General features: G+C 44.5%; 1 pseudogene; it reads right to left on the bottom strand.

The window, feature by feature from the left end:
- Positions 1-13,886: 13,886 nt before the first annotated feature.
- Positions 13,887-18,416, bottom strand: LOC128265974 (uncharacterized; annotated as a pseudogene).
- Positions 18,417-18,774: the final 358 nt, after the last annotated feature.

Here is an 18,774-nt window from a genome sequence, read left to right as displayed (position 1 = left end):
TGGTGGGACGCACACTTACATCTTCTGAGCTAGCCGCGCGACATTCTTAGCGAGCGGATAAACCAAGAAAATCAGTTCGTTTTAATATTTTAACCAATTGGTTCTGTGCGATGTCAGCCTGTGGGGGTGGTCTGTGGTTTCTGGGCTTTGAAGAAAAATTATAAGCTTGTCGAATGGTCAGATGAAAGATCCAAAAGCGCTTTCGCGCTTGCGTGAAATGTTTTTTGTCAGTATGTCTGCTGGGCTACCAATTTGTTGCTCAGATGATTGCATTATACAATCTCCTTCCTTGAGAGTCACGAATCTTCGATTCCCAGTGCTTATGATTAGGATTATAGTCTTCTGCAGCTATGAAGCGATCCATGAATTGTCCCTCAGAAATTGTAAGGCGAGGCGGGCAGTCTACGGCGGCTATAAAAAAGTTTTAGTTACCTGGCTGCACTATGATAGAGGTTGCCCGCAAGTAAAAATGGTGCATTATGCGTTCCCTTATTAGGCTTTACCATCTGGATGATCTGTGTGGTAGAAGGTGTAGCCCTTTATTTAAAAGTTGTATTTGCTTGTGAAGTGCGTCTCTACCAGTAGAATAATGTCGATATGATATACATTCAGGAACTGTGTTATTCGAAGAGTGTGTTATTCGTAGATTTGCCGTCAATTATTTGGACTGATTAGCTACAAGCATCTGTAGCACCATGTTCTGGTTTTGAAATAGTTTTTGCATGGTCGTTTTCATAAAGAACATAAATTCCATCATACTTTGTTGCATTGTACCCATCATTGATTCCAGTGTGCTGTGGGGCCCGCTAGTTTAGAAGCCCTTCTGGATATTAAGCTGATCTTGCAGCCGTGCCGAAAAAAAACTTCCGACGTCGTTTTTGAGTAAGTGTACACGTTTTGAGGATTTTGGGATTTTCTCAGCAGTTTCCACATTTCTTCTTTTGGGGGTCTTTCTTGTTGGCAGGGCGGTTTGCGGAGTTGTGAAAGTCTCCGCGAACTACACAGATTGATGGGAGTGTGCAGTAATTCCTGGTGTGTCCATACTCCTGACAGTTTGTGCATTGCACTGGGCCGTTCCTTTTATGTGGGTCTACCACCGTATTCTTCGGTGCAAGTAGGTATTGCAGGTTATAGATGGGATGTACTTCATTTGGCTCCAGCTCTACCTTGAAGAGTGGTTGCGGCTTTTTGTTCTTGTTAATGATGTTTATAACGTTCTTTGCAGAAAAACCAGTTTTCTTTGAGGGCATTGATAACTTCATTCATTTAGTACAACCTGCAACCTCTTGCTGTACGCTTACTAGGTGTAGTAGTTTTTCATTAGCTTCTCAAGGCGTATTTGGACACAACTGGTCTGAAGTTTGGTTTCGTGAATATTTCCATTAGTGAGAGGAACAACACAAAAATTTTCGTCCCCGACCAGCGCAACAATTTTGTTGACTAGGGCGTTCGAGCTTTTGTCCCTAATGTAAATTGGTGGGTGCTTAGGTTGAGTGTCTTGACCCACTTCTGGCTAAATTTCAGCTAGGAGGGAATTCGATGTTGCGTTGGACACGGTTTATTTTTGGTTTGTTACCAATCCCCGGTGTTCTGCGGCTAAGCTTACGCTTAATTTCGATGTATCGACCCATGCCAGATTGTATGGCCAGGTCCGATTGTTGAAAATTGGTTTTGGTTTTTTTAGATGACAGAGTTGTAATTGCCGTTGTATTTGGCGCTGCGGTCGACGTACTTCGCAGTCGGTTCCGCGATAAGAGTCGGTTCTGTCTTTTTGTTAGTTTTGCTGCCGGTGCTGTATTTGTTGCTATTTTTTGGTGCAATAGCAGACGTTATACCTCTGCATATTGTTGGTGCGCCAGTGGTCGAGTCTGTTGGTGGGGGAGCATGATGTGCTCTTTGGCTCTTTGACGCTCTTTATTTGGTTCGTTGCTTATTGAGCTTTTTTTTAGCGTTGCACTTTTATAAATAATTGTGCATTTGCTTTAATCATATCATTGATTTTATTGTTGAATAACTATTTATTTCTGTTTTAGCGTCTTTTCGGTTATTTTTGAGCTAAATCAAGCGCCAAATTCGCCAAATGTTTGCAAAAAATTATTTGCAAGCTACATCGATAAAGTAATTGCAACTGAAATCAAACAGAACCAACTGGCTTAAATACAAAAAGTATGTTAAGTTCCCACTTGAATCTAAGCCCGCAGCTCAACATCAAGGAGGATGTTGACGACGCACTGGCTCCACAAGAAGAAGATGTTCAGAACAACCGATACAAAACTAATCTTCAAATTGAAAAAAGACGTTTGAGACGTGCTTGGCCATCCAGCAGATCACCAATCTATATGCAATGTCTTAAGGAGGCTACTCGCAGACTTACCAGGGCTCTTAAGCATGAAGAAGAAAAATCAAAACGCCTGTACATTGGAAAACTATCGCCAAACAGTATATAGCAACCCTTTTGGAATGCTCACACAAACTGCCAAACGAAGTTGCTAAAGTAATTTATGAGCAACCTAAAAAATCTCCAGGCCGAGACTAAATTGCTCCAAAACGCATTTTAACTCAATTTAACATTTTAATTTCTTCCCACTTCCCAAGAAAGCGAAAAAAATCCGTATCGGACAGCATTCGAATATTCGTTGATGTTGCACAGGCTTTCGACCGTCTTTATAAACAAAAAAGATCTTGCCTGAATACACCCACAAGCTACTTGACTCGTACCTCTATACTAGAGTCTTCTCAGTAAGATTCAACGATACAATATCTGACGACTACGTAATAGAAGCTGGAGTTCCTCAAGGTATCGCCCTTGGTTTATTTCTTTTTTCGTGTATATGACCATGAACGATCGTCTAACAACATCTACATTGGCAGACGATACTGCGATCATTAGTCAGTCCACATGTACAGCTTAAGCAACACCACTTCTAAATGAGCAAGTCGTGGTGTTCAAGCAGTGGTTGTCAGACTGGTGTATAAAAATAAATGGGAAAAATTGCAAACGGTTTAAGGTTGGTGGTCACCAAATGTTATTGCTGGTGACTTGAACTTATAATGTGATCAAACAATGATCCAGAATGCGAGTTTAAAACTGACGTATTAATTTAAACAACATTTTTTTTCGGTTCAAAAGTCGGGGGTCACCAAATGTACGAATGTACATTTCGTACAAATGTACGAATTCAAATGAATTCAGAATGCTGAATATATTTTTTTGCGTGCCGCATGCACAATACCAGTGGGAATAGTCGCCGCAATATTAATTGAGAAGTGAATACGTCAAGAGATTTTTTCGTACTGATTTTATTGAGCATAACTTGGGGTTTATATATGTTGCAGCGTTCTTATTATTTTCCGACATTGTAATAGCGCAGCGAGTTTCGGTTTCACACGCACGAAAACCTAAACGCAACTACCAGCGTCATCCCTTCTTCTTTCTGTGCTTACCACCGAACCACACTCGGCGACAGCGACACAACGCTGTCGCCCCGCTAAAACGGTACTTCTTAAGCGACAACACGCAGACAACCAAACAAAGCACCGTTAGAGGCTGATGCAATATTACTTTAATGATAAAATTAGTCTTCTGGAATTTTCCAGAGACTGTACACCCATAAGCTCATACCAACATCCACACACTCTTACCAAAATGCTTTCAATCACCTTATAAAAGTTTATTCAAATATAACTTTTAATTTTTCATCTAAATCTATTATTTCCATTACAAATAACATCTTCCTATTGATACAGCTCATTTTTTTTTACATTAACCATTCAATTTCTCATTATATTATCTAATGCGCCACACGCCATGATCAAAACAATTGTTTTGCACATGTGCTTACATTATTATAACATATTTTATTATTAACTCTTAATAACAACTGTACTGTCTCTTTCAACAGTTTATTTTTACATTTTTTTCAGTACTATCTCTTTCAACAGTGTCTTTTTCAACTACTTCATTACTGTCTCTTTCATTACCGTTCCTTTCAACAGTTTCTGATTCAACTTTATTTTTTTTATTACTGTCTTTTCAACAGTTTATTTTTACATTATTCATTATTAACTCTTAAAAACAACTGTACTGTCGCTTTCAACAGTTTATTTTTACATTATTTCAGTACTGTCTCTTTCAACAGTGTCTTTTTAACTACTTCATTACTGTCTCTTTCAAACTTTCTGATTCAAATTTTTTATTACTGTCTCTTTTAACAGTTTCTGTTTCAATTACATTTAAATCCTTATTACAACTTTTAAATTCAACTGGTATTTGAGCATTTGGGATTTTTCCTATGTCATCATGAGCATATTTATATTTTCTATTATTTGTCAAAGAGCTGAGCATATATCTATCCCCCTCTAATAATTCAGTTATTTGAAACGGCCAATAAACTTTGGACTTAACTTTGTTTGATGCCTCTCTTCATTTTTTAACAATGCGAGATCTCCACCCTTGCATCTAACAATTTTTTGTTGTGAACAAAACTCACTAAATCTAGTGCTGGCGAAACATCTGCCCTGATCCGCTAATATACGATTTGGTACTCCAAACAGAGAAATAGCCGACGTGACAGCATTTAAGCAATTTTCAGCATCAATTTTATGCGTGTGGGTTAAATAAACAAATTTAGTGACAGCGTCCACCTGAACAATGATATATTCCTTCTGATCAGACTTGCCACTCAACTTCCCAGTTATGTCGATGTGAATGGTGTGCCAAGGTGTATTTACTTTTGGTATTGGATGAAGACTTACTTGAACTTTACCCGAAGAAGACTTTGACATTTTACATGTAATGCAGTTATCAACAAACTTCCGAATATACTTGGACATATTATCGAACCAGTAATAGTCATAGGCCTTATCTAAAGTCTTCTCCCATCCCAAATGCATGATGGACTCATGAATTTGATTTATTACGGACCATCTAAATGGTCGAGGAACAATTGATAAGGTTCGAGTTCTACCATTTCGCTGAATTTTTCGATACAGTATGTCTGCTCTCAATTCGTAAGTTCTAGCAATGTCCTCAGCAAGAGAATTTTCTTTCAATTTATTTAATCTTGCCGCCTTTCGGCCAAAAGCCAATTGTCATATATTTCCGCCAAATTTACTCGTTTTTTTAGAGTTTTGCAAGTCAATTCTGCTGAAGGCGGATTTCTTGAAAAGAAGTCAGCATGAGACATTCGTTTGCCTTCTTTATATTGTATGTCAAATGTAAAGGACTTTAAATACGCCCACCATCTTTGCACCCTGGGACGTAGATCCTTTTTAGATCTTGATGCTTTAAGTGAGTTACAATCAGTGAAGACAACAAAATTTGTACCCAATAGATAATGGCGAAAATGTTTTATAGACAAAACAACAGCAAGAGTTTCTAGTTCATAAGAATGATACCGTGATTCAGCCGGAGAAGCAGCCTTACTAAAATATTCAGACTTGTTGTTGATTTTGTGTAACAAGATGGCACCGTATCCCCGAGAACTTGCATCAGTATGCAACTCAATCGGATGGTTCGGATCAAAAATTACTAAAACTGGCTTTTGTGTAAGGATAAAAATAAACTGTTTGTCTAATTTCTTCATGTTCCGATCTCCAAACAAAATCATTCTTCTCCGAAGTCAAAAAATATAACGCTTTCATAAAACAGGAAAATCCTTGCATAAATTGCCTGAAGTAAGACGCTAATCGAATAAATTGGCGTAAAGCAGAGACTGTCTTAGGAGGTGGCAAGGTAGTTAAGGCTGTAACTTTAAGATTTCACCTGCACTCACTTCATACCCCAAATATTGAACTGTTGACTTGAGAAAGAACATTTTTTTACATTGAATGAGATTCCAGCCTCCGTGAGACAATTAAGAGTAATTTGCAATTTGCAAGGTCTCCAAGTGCTTGCATGACTGTGCGTTGAAATACTGAAGGTGCGTTTCTGAGCCCAAAAGGCATTGCCAAAAATTCATATTGCCCGTCTGGTGTGACAAATGATGTACACTCTACCGATTCTTTGTGCATGGGAATTTGATAATACCCACTTGCCGTGTCTAAACATGGCTATCTGATCTGATATAAGTGGCAAGGGATATCTATCTGCGACTGTATTAGAATTTAATTCACGGTAATCAACACACAAACGATGAGTGCCGTCTTTTTTGTTAACCAACATTATGGGACTGGCATAAGGTGAGCAACTTGGCTTTATGATTTTTCGTTGTAATAATTCCTTAATCTTGTCTCGTACCAAATCTCTTTCATTTGGGCTGAGCCTATATGGTCTTCTTTGACTAATTTTTCTTTAATTTAATTTTCATTTCACCCGAACTAACTCTAGACGAAGGAATTCCATTAATAAAAGCTTTTGAATATTTTTCCAATATATCTTGTAATTTATCTCTATCTTTTCCCACAAGATCGGTTTTTAATTCACAAAATTTGTAATCATTTGAACAATAATTTACAGTTTTTGGTCTAACAATTTCAAATTTTACAGTACAGTACTTCTCGACCAATAATAATATCATTCTTCAAATACTCATTGTCCAAAACATGAAACAAAACTTCAATACAGTGTTGGTTAATTTTTACGTTGCTAAGTATTTGTAATGTGCTACATGTGCCGCACCTACCAATACCCTTCAACATCACTACATTGGCAATTCTTTTACCAACTAATTTGACACTTATCTTCTGCTTTATCAATGAGCATTCTGATCCAGAATCGAAAGTTGTTATGAACGTCTCGCCTTGATGAACCATCTCTCCTTTGGGCTCAATCACTTCGCATAGCTCCACTCTTTTCATCTGGTGTGTATCCTTGTGTTTATCCATCTTGAACTTATTGCAATGTGTTGAAATATGGCCAAGTTCACCACACTTAAAACAGGTTACATTCGCTTTTTATGGTGAGCAAGTGCGCTCCTGTCGCTATTGTTCCAGAATGTTCCGTGAGTCGAAGGATGATTTTGCTGCTGCTTAGCACTACATTCCATCATTTTGTGGCCTAATTTTCCAAAAAATGGCACTAGACTGTTGAAAGTTTCGGACGCTTTATGTCAGTTTAAGATATTTCCTCTTGCAAAGTTATCTTTCCTTTGGTGAACTTGAATGCTTTAAACTCGGTTTGCAATTCACTTCTGGTGCGCACATTTGAACTAAAGGTTAGGCGCTGCAATCTGTTATCAACGTGAGCCATTTTGGTAAGCGTCACCGAAACTGCAATTCCGATAAACTGCAATAATTGGAGAGACATTCGCCATTGGTCGGACAATTAGCTAACATTGACAGAAACATAGCGTTTCTACACTGCCAAATCGCTGCATGAAAAGTTCTTTAAATTCGTCCCAAGTTATGTCAGGATAACATGTCTGTGCAAGCCACTGCGACGCACTACCTTCCAACGATGCACTCAAGGCCATCACCAACGCGGTGATGCCTTTTGCGGTATTTTCTGCCAAAATTATACTATAGAACACCACGCCGATGCGTCAGCGCCATCAAGATCCGCGTTGAATTTTGGTAGCACAATGGTTTTTTTATTTGTTGTTTCAGGTGTCGATGATTGAACAGTTTTAATAAGCTCGATTAAATTTTAATTTTATCCATCTGATTCATTAGGCAGCGAGCCAGATCCCACTTCTGATGTTACAGCGTTCTTATTATTTTCCGACATTGTAATAGCGCAGCGAGTTTCGGTTTCACACGCACGAAATCCAAAACGCAACTACCAGCGTCTTCTTTCTGTGCTTACCACCGAACCACACTCGGCGACAGCGACACAACACTGTCGGCCCGCTAAAACGGTACTTACTAAGCGGCAACTCGCAGACAACAAAACAAAGCACCGTTAGAGGCTGATGCAATATTACTTTAATGATGAAATTAGTCTTCTGGAATTTTCCAGAGACTGTATACCCATACACTCATACCAACATCCACACACTCTTAATGTGCGCCGACATATACATGTTCTTGGGATAAAAAGGGTGTTTACATAGGTCTATTCTAGATTACAATTATCAGTTACATGGTTTATCCTAATAAAACAAAACAATTTAGATAAAGATATCGTAGGTAAAATAGTCTCAAATATTCTGCATGCAGATAGTGTGAGAACGTGACCGATCATGGGTTTAATTTTATGATGGGTCAGAATTGACACACATGTGGACACAGGCATACGTGGTCCAGTGTTGATTTAGGTAGGCTGATATCACTAATGACCCTTGTCTATTTAACCCATAAATATTAATCCAGCTGCGAACAATTTTCTTCTTGGCGAAAATCGTACAGTCACTATTAACAATGGATGGGGGCACTTCGATTTAATGCGGCCGATCGGCACTGTACGATAGTGCCGATCGGTGGGCAGAAAATACTAGAGAGTATCGATAACACCTCGAGGTGTCTTCTCCTCGTACCTGTCCTCGTTTATGTGTAGCCTTCTAGTCGACTCGTTCTTCCAGATGGTTGCCACGACGCTCACAGCTCCTTCTTGAGTTCTACAGCGCCGATCCTCCTTCCAGATTTTCAATCTCCCGCCCCAGACGGCGTGGCGGAGAGTGACCATACAACGGAGAGTCACACTGAAGAATATCGATAGCACCGATAACAGCTGGAGACCGATCGGCACGGCGTAGAGTGACCATCCAACGGAGAGGACTAAGCACGGAATTCAAAAGTCTATGGGGAAACGTCTGGGGCGGTAATTTAAAAGTCTATGGGGAAACGTCTGGGGCGGGAGATTCAAAATCTGGAAGGGGGATCGGCACTGTAGAACTCAAGAAGGAGCTGTGAGCGTCGTGGAAACCATCTGGAAGAACGAGTCGACTAGAAGGCTACACGTAAACGAGGACAAGTACGAGGAGAAGACACGTCGAGGGAAGGATGTCAGAATGTGGAGTATACCAAGGGAGAGAGAACAACGGGTCTCTTTTGCGTTCCCCAAGTAAGGGGAGAATGTGAGGAGTTGAATAACTTCCCAAGCAGAGTAAGCGCATGCAAACAGTGGCCTGCCAGTTACCAGTTACGCGGCGAATTCGCCCGTAATAACGGTAAAGCGGCGAGAGAGTGGTGCCCTGAGATCCAGACAAGGATAGGGAGAGTCCGAGAGGGACAGCAATGCAAGAGGGCAGCGAAGGGCCGTGGGCAGAAGGAAGTAACGGGACGGCACCGGACTTCGGACCCTGATATTGGTGCCGTGAGCAGAGGGCGAAAGGTCAAACGGTAAAACAGTAGACTTTGGACCAGGAGGTAAGGAGACGCCGATAACTAGTGGTAAATAGAGGCCTATATAAGCAGGCCGAGCGCAGAAGGCTGGATTAGTCGTTTTCTACCAAGTCAACAAGTAAAAGTCATCAAGTGAACCAGTAACCAGTGAAACAACGTGAAGAACCAAGTAAAGCCGTGCGGAGTCATCAAGGAAACAAGATCGCTACGTCGAAACGTTCGGGACTTAGAGCTAAAGCCTCCCAATTGAGACACAGGTAGCTGAGGTCCTTGTGGCATCACACGGCTAAGCCCAGGCGCTTTGTCACAACTTCTGCCGCGGTTTTAGCTTGGCATATAGAGTCCTTCGACGAAGAAGCGTGGGCTCAGAAGGAAAGTGGTCTTGAACTAGCTGCTTGCCTACAAGGACTGCATTGGCGAACTCCGGCGTATGCCTGATCGTCCTGCAGGAACTGTACAAGGTCCTGGTGCGACTAGCCCGGAAGGACGCTCGTTTGTTCAGCTGGTGTCTCGAAAGGCGTATGCGCTGAGAGCACAGCGGTCCACCGCTAGAGTCCCAGAACGGCAGCTTACCGAGTCGCCAACAAGAAGCGGAGCCTGCCTACAAGGACTGCATTGGCGAGCTCCGGCGTATGCCTGATCCTTCTGCAGGAACTGTACAAGGTCCTGGTGCGACTAGCCCAGAAGGACGCGCGTATGCGTTGAGAGCACAGCAGTTCACCGCTAGAGTCCCAGAACGGCAGCTTACCGAATCGTGAGCGCTACGCCAACAAGGAGCGGAGCCAGTCGAGACATCCGGAGCCAGAGCAAGGACAACGAGGACACCCAGGACGACGAATATAAATACGTCGAATTCTAGGTCTGCGGCAGAGAGGGTAGCATGGAAGCGTTCGTCTAGAACCTGGCGTTTGACCCAGGGACTGCGTTGGCGGCTTCCGGCGTACGCCTGAACCGTCAGGTAGAAACTGAGCCGACTCCGGTGTGACCGGCCGGGACAGAGCAAGGGACAGGAGGCTGCGGCTGCGAAAGGCGTATGCCTTGTGAGCACAGTGCCTATTCACCCTAGTCTGGGAACGGTGACGCATCCCTAAGCCCTGTAATCCCGCCGAGCCAAAGACAACAGAAGGTATCGCTAGCGAAACCGGCGAGGGAGACACCACTTCGCAGCAATCACAACCCAGCGAGACGTTCAAGGAGCTGACGGCGGAGCATAGTTCCACATTGTCAATACAAAACCCCGGCCGAGGGTCAAGTCGGCGAATAAAAAATTCTTGTATATTCTGTGCGTTTTCACTGATCAATAGGGCGGTCATGTTTATATAAATTTGGTGGGACGCACACTTACATCTTCTGAGCTAGCCGCGCGACATTCTTAGCGAGCGGATAAACCAAGAAAATCAGTTCGTTTTAATATTTTAACCAATTGGTTCTGTGCGATGTCAGCCTGTGGGGGTGGTCTGTGGTTTCTGGGCTTTGAAGAAAAATTATAAGCTTGTCGAATGGTCAGATGAAAGATCCAAAAGCGCTTTCGCGCTTGCGTGAAATGTTTTTTGTCAGTATGTCTGCTGGGCTACCAATTTGTTGCTCAGATGATTGCATTATACAGTCTCCTTCCTTGAGAGTCACGAATCTTGATTCCCAGTGCTTATGATTAGGATTATAGTCTTCTGCAGCTATGAAGCGATCCATGAATTGTCCCTCAGAAATTGTAAGGCGAGGCGGGCAGTCTACGGCGGCTATAAAAAAGTTTTAGTTACCTGGCTGCACTATGATAGAGGTTGCCCGCAAGTAAAAATGGTGCATGATGCGTTCCCTTATTAGGCTTTACCATCTGGATGATCTGTGTGGTAGAAGGTGTAGCCCTTTATTTAAAAGTTGTATTTGCTTGTGAAGTGCGTCTCTACCAGTAGAATAATGTCGATATGATATACATTCAGGAACTGTGTTATTCGAAGAGTGTGTTATTCATAGATTTGCCGTCAATTATTTGGACTGATTAGCTACAAGCATCTGTAGCACCATGTTCTGGTTTTGAAATAGTTTTTGCATGGTCGTTTTCATAAAGAACATAAATTCCATCATACTTTGTTGCATTGTACCCATCATTGATTCCAGTGTGCTGTGGGGCCCGCTAGTTTAGAAGCCCTTCTGGATATTAAGCTGATCTTGCAGCCGTGCCGAAAAAAAACTTCCGACGTCGTTTTTGAGTAAGTGTACACGTTTTGAGGATTTTGGGATTTTCTCAGCAGTTTCCACATTTCTTCTTTTGGGGGTCTTTCTTGTTGGCAGGGCGGTTTGCGGAGTTGTGAAAGTCTCCGCGAACTACACAGATTGATGGGAGTGTGCAGTAATTCCTGGTGTGTCCATACTCCTGACAGTTTGTGCATTGCACTGGGCCGTTCCTTTTATGTGGGTCTACCACCGTATTCTTCGGTGCAAGTAGGTATTGCAGGTTATAGATGGGATGTACTTCATTTGGCTCCAGCTCTACCTTGAAGAGTGGTTGCGGCTTTTTGTTCTTGTTAATGATGTTTATAACGTTCTTTGCAGAAAAACCGTTTTCTTTGAGGGCATTGATAACTTCATTCATTTAGTACAACCTGCAACCTCTTGCTGTACGCTTACTAGGTGTAGTAGTTTTTCATAGCTTCTCAAGGCGTTTGGACACAACTGGTCTGAAGTTTGGTTTCGTGAATATTTCCATTAGTGAGAGGAACAACACAAAAATTTTCGTCCCCGACCAGCGCAACAATTTTGTTGACTAGGGCGTTCGAGCTTTTGTCCCTAATGTAAATTGGTGGGTGCTTAGGTTGAGTGTCTTGACCCACTTCTGGCTAAATTTCAGCTAGGAGGGAATTCGATGTGCGTTCGGACACGGTTTACTTTTGGTTTGTTACCAATCCCCGGTGTTCTGCGGCTAAGCTTACGCTTAATTTCGATGTATCGACCCATGCCAGATTGTATGGCCAGGCCGATTGTTGAAAATTGGTTTTGGTTTTTTTAGATGACAGAGTTGTAATTGCCGTTGTATTTGGCGCTGCGGTCGACGTACTTCGCAGTCGGTTCCGCGATAAGAGCCGGTTCTGTCTTTTCTGTTAATTTTGCTGCCGGTGCTGTATTTGTTGCTCTTTTTTGGTGCAATAGCAGACGTTATACCGATAAAGTTATTGCAACTGAAATCAGACAGAACCAACAGGCTTAAATACAAAAAGTATGTAAGTTCCCATATTGAACTAAGCCCGAGGCTCAACATCAAGGAAGACATCGATTGCTATGCCGACGCACTGGCTCCACAAGAAGAAGATGTTCAGAACAACCGATACACAACTAATCTTCAAATTGAAAAAAAGACGTTTGAGACGTGCTTGGCCATCTAGCAGATCACCAATCTATATGCAATGTCTTAAGGAGGCTACTCGCAGACTTACCAGGGCTCTTAAGCATGAAGAAGAAAAAGCACAATGCCGGTACATTGGAAAATTGTCGCTGAACGTAGAGGGGTGGCCGAGTCCTATGGAGGGTCCTGAAAGGTGCACAGGTCCTGCAGTTGAAATGACGAGTCGTAGGTGTTTCGATGGTAGGGGTGTGGGCGCAACCACTTTATTCGCTATGTAAATCGAACTGACTATTATAACTTATTCTAATGCTCTTCAGAGCGCAGTGGAGACTTCATGGAGACTTCTTGGTGGGGAAAAAGGAAGCTGCGTGAAAGCGGAGAGCATATGGGGAGAGCGGAAAGCCGGGAATACCGGGTGCTCCTTCGTGGCCTGGAATGTTCAGGTCCCCCTTGCAATCGCTAGCGTTGCAAAAGAAGATGGCTTCTAAGGTTGGTGGCAGGCGCCGGAAATGATCCACCCAAAAACCGTCTTCTGGGCGACCGGCAGTCCTTCGTCGACCATCAGGAACCCCGACTGGATCAGCTTGGGGTACACGTCCGCCCCAAGAATGACAGAAATTGTGGCGGGAAGATAGAACCGCTCATCCGCGAGCTGTATGCCCTTAAATTTGGTACGGACGGCGTCGTTGAGTGTCCGAGTCGGTGTGCGCGAATGCCCTCGACTTCGAACACCACCTCCATCTTGGTCGTCCCCCATTTGGACTGTATCGTCGCGTTGCACACCTTGTCGTCACCAACATTGGTCGTTGGCAACCGAAATGCGGCGGCATGAGAAGCGTCGATGCAGCTCACTGGTGTGCAAGGGTCGATTAAAGCTGCGGTCTCGAAAGTCTTGCTTCCGGTCTTCACCATCACCGAAGCAGTCGGAAGGACGTTGACGCTGTGACGTTGTAGCAGCGATGAAAGCGACGGAGCTGGTGTAGGGGAGGCTGAGCGCTGCCTTGACGCAGGCTTCGGGCGATTTGGCGGATTTTGCCGGCGCGAACGCTGCCCAGAATTAGACCGCTCATGCATATGCAGCAGCGTGGGGTGGTTCCGTTGGCACTTCTTGCATTTTCCACAGTTCGAGCAATATTTGTTTACCAAGACTGCACAAAGCCGCTTCTCAGCGCTCAGCTTCAGAAACCTGCTACACTTCCGTAGAGGATGGACTCCCTTGCAGACTCGGCAACGGTTGGAAGGCAAATTCTCGTCCTTTATGACAACCATGTCGCCGACGTGAAGATTCTTCGCGGGGGCCTGCCACTTATTGCGCTTGTGGAGTTCTTTAAGGTATTCTTCCTTCCATCGCATACGAAACTGCTGATGGAGAGCCTTTAGATGCTGCCAGCGGTTGATCATAGACCTGGTGTCCCCTTTGACTTCTGGTTCCACGGTAGACAGGAGAGGTCCTCCAACAAGAAAATGACATGGTGTCAGGGCCAATAGTTCGGTAGGGGCTTCGGACATAGGGGAGCGTGGCCTGGAATTTAGGCAAGCTTCAATTTTTGCCATAAGCGTCGAAAGCTCTTCGAAAGTATATTTTCGAGTGGCTGTGGACTTATAGAACAGTGCTTTAAAGTTTTTAACACCAGCTTCCCATAGGCCTCCCATGTGAGGGGCTCCCGGAGGTATAAATTGCCAGGTGAGCTGCTGATGACCATAGGCATTTGTCACAGACTCTTTTACAGCCTGAAGGAAGTCGCGAGAAAGCAAGGCGGCAGCGCCAACGAAGGTTTTTCCGTTGTCAGACTGGACTTGTCGAGGACACCCTCTCCGGGAAACGAAGCGAGCGAAAGCGGTGAGAAACTTCTCGGTCGTGAGATCAGATGTAGGCTCTAAGTGGAACACTAACACATATCCTTTTGTTATGAGACATGCTCTTCCGGTATAATTTTTAATTTCGAATGGGCCGGCGAAGTCCATTCCCGTGTACGTAAATGGTCGGGAGAACGACGCACGTTTTTTCGGCAAAGTGCCCATCAGCTGTTTTTGTAGCCTTTTCTTGTGGATCACGCATACCTTGCAGGAGTTTACTATTGCATTTACTAAGTTTATTAGTTTTGGTATCCAGTATCAACTGGTTGCCGCCATGGAGGGTTATGCGATGAGTGAACTGGACAAGTAGGCGAGAAAGTGGGCAGCTATATGGAAGGATAACTGGATGCCGTTCATCATATTGAAGGCTGTCGGAGGCCGTCACGCGACCGCACGCTCTTATCAGACCATGTTGATCTATGAACGGGTTCATGCTCAGGATAGAACTTGAAGAAGGCACAGAGCGCTTTTCACTTAAGCAGTGATAATCATGGGAGAAGTCTCTGCGCTGAGTATTCAGAATAAGTAGTCGTTCGGCGGCGGAAATTTCCGCAGCTAGCAGGTGCTTATCAGAGGGTGTTGCTTGTTTTTTGCATCGCTAGATGAAACGATTGACATAAGCGAGAACCCGCAGTGCTTTGTCGAACTTGGAAAAACGGTCAAGGAAATCTTCAGACGGAATAGTTGCGACGTGGGACGCTGGGGAATTGTCGCCCTGACTTGGCCATTGGCTGCGTGGCTTTTGCAACCGTGCGGGACCATGCCACCAAAGAGGATTGTCGACCAATTCCTGAAGTGCTACCCCTCTACTGGCCAGGTCTGCGGGATTGTGTTCGGATTGAACATGCGACCACTTCTCGGCCTTTGTAGACTGGGTAATCTTTGTCACCCTATTGGCAACAAAAGTAGTCCACTGGCAAGCTGGCTTGTTTAACCATGCGAGCACAATGGTGGAGTCTGTCCAGCAGAAGAGTTCGGATGTGAGTATTGGCTTACTCGGAAGAACACTTGCTGCCATTTCAGCAAGTAACAAGGCCCCGCAAAGCTCTAATCTGTTTTTACCGGCTCAACTCGCGTCTTTGCAGTGAGAAGGTGCACCATAGTCGTATACCCCACTTCCACTCGTACATAGATCGCAGAACCGTATGCCGTTTGAGACGCGTCACAAAAACCATGATGCTCGACTCTGAATTCTGGTCGGAAGGAGACCCACCTTGGAATGCGGATTTGATTTAAGGCAGAATAGCTTTGTAGAAAGCTCTGCCATCTCAGACACAGATCACTTGGAAGTTCGTCGTCCCACCCCAGGTCCTGCAGCCAAATCTCCTGCATGAAGATTTTCGCACGCACTACGCAGGGCGCGAGCCACCCTGCAGGGTCAAACAATTTGGCAATTTGTGACAGAACCTGGCGTTTTGTAAGGGACGATTCATCGGATAATTCGGGCGGAACAAAGAAATATTCATCATATGTGGCTTTCCAACGGACACCGAGCGTTTTTGCCGTGCTTTCGGCATCGATCTCCAGAAAATCGGAGCGCAGGAGATGGTCACGCGGAATGTGAGCCAAAATATCCTTATGATTGGACGTCCATTTTCTCAATGGAAACCCAGCGGAGTTGAGGACACTTTGTAGCTCTTGAATGGAGAGCCGAGCGTCTTCTTTAGAGTCGGCGCCAGCTAGGGCATCATCTACATACATAAAATGACGAATGACATCACTCGCTTTAGGATGGCTGTGTTGTACGTCAGTTGCCAGTTGTTGAAGCACGCGAATGGCCAGGTATGGAGCGCAATTGACTCCAAAGGTGACCGTTTTCAACTCGAACTCTCGGATGTCCCCATCAGGATGACGGAACAATATCCGCTGGAAAGGCGTGTGCTTCGGATCTACCCAGATCTGCCGATACATCTTTTCAATATCGGCGCTAAACACGTATTGAAAATACCGCCACTTTAGGATTTGAATGGTAAGGTCGGACTGTAAGACTGGGCCAGCATGAAGGATATCATTTAAACTGGCCCCATTCGCAGAAGGACTGGATGCGTTGAATACTACGCGCAGCTTTGTAGTAGTGCTCTCAGGCTTAAGTACGGCATGATGTGGAAGGTAGTAGCTGGCGAAATCGTGGGTAGGAAAGACCTCTCTCATATGGTTCAGATCCAGATATTCAGATAAGCCATTGTCGCACGCTTGGGAAATTTGCGTAGAGAAGGATGCAATCTGACTCTGGGTGGAAGCGGATACTGGCCCAGTGAGCACCCACCCGAAAATTGTTTCTTGTCCAAGGAGGGAGCCACAAATGTTTATTTTTGCCCCATTTAGAAGAACCGAAGGCAGAATGTCGGCTCCTATCAGAACATCTATCTGTGCGCTCTCGTAAAACTGCGGATCCGCCAATGGTAAATCGGGAAGATTTCGAAGAAAGTCTTGCGGAATTGGGTAGGAAGGCATATTTCCTGCCAGTTGAGGAAGGACATAGGCTGACGTCTCTAACTGCAGAGCGGGCCTACTTGGATATCTGATTGTAAAATGACAGAGCTTCTTGGACTGAGCGGACACTGTCTGATTTAAGCCTGAGACTTGGGCTTGGACGACTTGGAAGGGTAATTTGAAAAGATTGAACAGACGCTCTGTCATAAATGTTGCTTCGGATCCTGAGTCGATAAGGGCACGAGCCTGGAAATTCGAACCCAGGTGGCAAATATTTATGATGGCTGTCCCCAGCAGAACCGATTTTGCAACTGACGCAAAACAGACTTGCACTCCCGACTGGTCATCGGAAGCGGCTGAGCCTTCTGTCGAAGTTGCTGGTCGTGACATGGAAACATCAGGACGACTTGGAGGGCTGGCAAAAGGGTTGCTTCGGTGCAGCAGCGTATGGTGGCGACTGCGGCAGGTGAAGCAGCTGTGGGGGCTTGTGCAGTCCCGAAGCTGGTGCCCTCGGGCAAAGCAGTTCAAGCACAATTGCTTGTTTCGGATTTGGAGGAAACGTGGACAAGTGCGTATAGGGTGGCTTTCCGTTGAGCACAGATGGCAACGTCTCGGTTTCGGAACTATCTTAGTCTCATAAGAATTTATTCTGCTTAAAGACCCGCTAGCGTTCGTTGCTTTGGACTGCGAATGACTTGACCCAGAAGGTCGCACGTCATCTATGGCCCCGAGGGTTCGATGGCGCTCAGTGAGAAAGGTGTTCAGGTCAACCCATTTGGAATTGAGGCTTTATCGTGCAAGGACTGCTCCCATAAGGAAAGTGTAAGCTTGGGGAGCTTTGACGAACACATATAGACAAGAATGCAGTCCCAATCCGTAATCAAGATTCCGGACAGTTCTAAGGCGTTTAGACAGCCTTGAATCGTAGTTTGAGCTGCCCCAGATTCTTGCGAAATCGACTGGAGGTTGAAGAGGATTTTAAGCTGGCTATTTACTAGCAATCGCTTGTTGTCGAACCGCTCAGTTAGGTTATCCCAAGCTGAGCGAAAGCCATCGCTGGTGAGAGGGGAATTTGCGATTATGGCATGCGCGTCACCGCTCGTTTTAGCGTTTAAGTGGAACAGCTTTTCCACAGGCGTGAGCCTTGGATTATTTATATATATCGCTGTAAAAAGGTCCCGGAAAGTGGTCCAGCGTAGGTAATCGCCTGAGAAAACCTCTGTGTCGCACGGAGGCAGCCGACAGCCAGAGGAGATATAGTTCTGGGCAGGGGCTTGAGCTGAGCGGCGTATCTCTCATACACTGTATAACAGTAGTTATACTTTGACCTGAGAATGGGCAATGTGGACGCTGCATCCTCGCCTGCTGCCGTAATGCACTCTGAGCATACGTCGAACTCTTTCTCCACCTTGTCCCATAACACTCGGACTTGCTCCCGACGGATTTGGAGCATGCAAACGCTTGGAGTTTCGTTCCCAGGAGTGTTGGTTCTGCTTTCGAGATCGCTTAGACGATCTGAGACCGCAATGAACTTATTTAACGCTAACTCGTAAGCAGTTGAAGCCATTTTTTGTATGGATCGAGTCACCCTTGAACTGGATGCTTGGTTGGCTCTTGGAGCTTTTGGCTGCCAGCGGCGAGAGCGTGGACTTGGTTTTGCTCAAGGGGGAAGCAGTTACCTTTTTCTTATCGTCTCCACCGGGCATACTAAGACCAAAAAACGCATGCGAATAGCTGTGGATCTCGCCACACTATGTTTGTGTCAGTTTTGATGAAAAAAATGCGGAATTGTAGGTGTGTGTAACGATTGGAATGGAACACGCTACTTGAAAAATTGTATTTTTGTGTTGTGCCAGTTTGGATTTAAAAAATGCAGAATTGTATTATGTGGAACGATTGGAATAGAACACACTATCTGAAAAATG

The sequence above is a fragment of the Drosophila gunungcola genome, unplaced genomic scaffold (genome assembly GCF_025200985.1).
Source record: "Drosophila gunungcola strain Sukarami unplaced genomic scaffold, Dgunungcola_SK_2 000197F, whole genome shotgun sequence".
Lineage (NCBI taxonomy): Eukaryota > Metazoa > Arthropoda > Insecta > Diptera > Drosophilidae > Drosophila > Drosophila gunungcola.
This window is presented reverse-complemented; position numbering and strand designations above follow the sequence as displayed.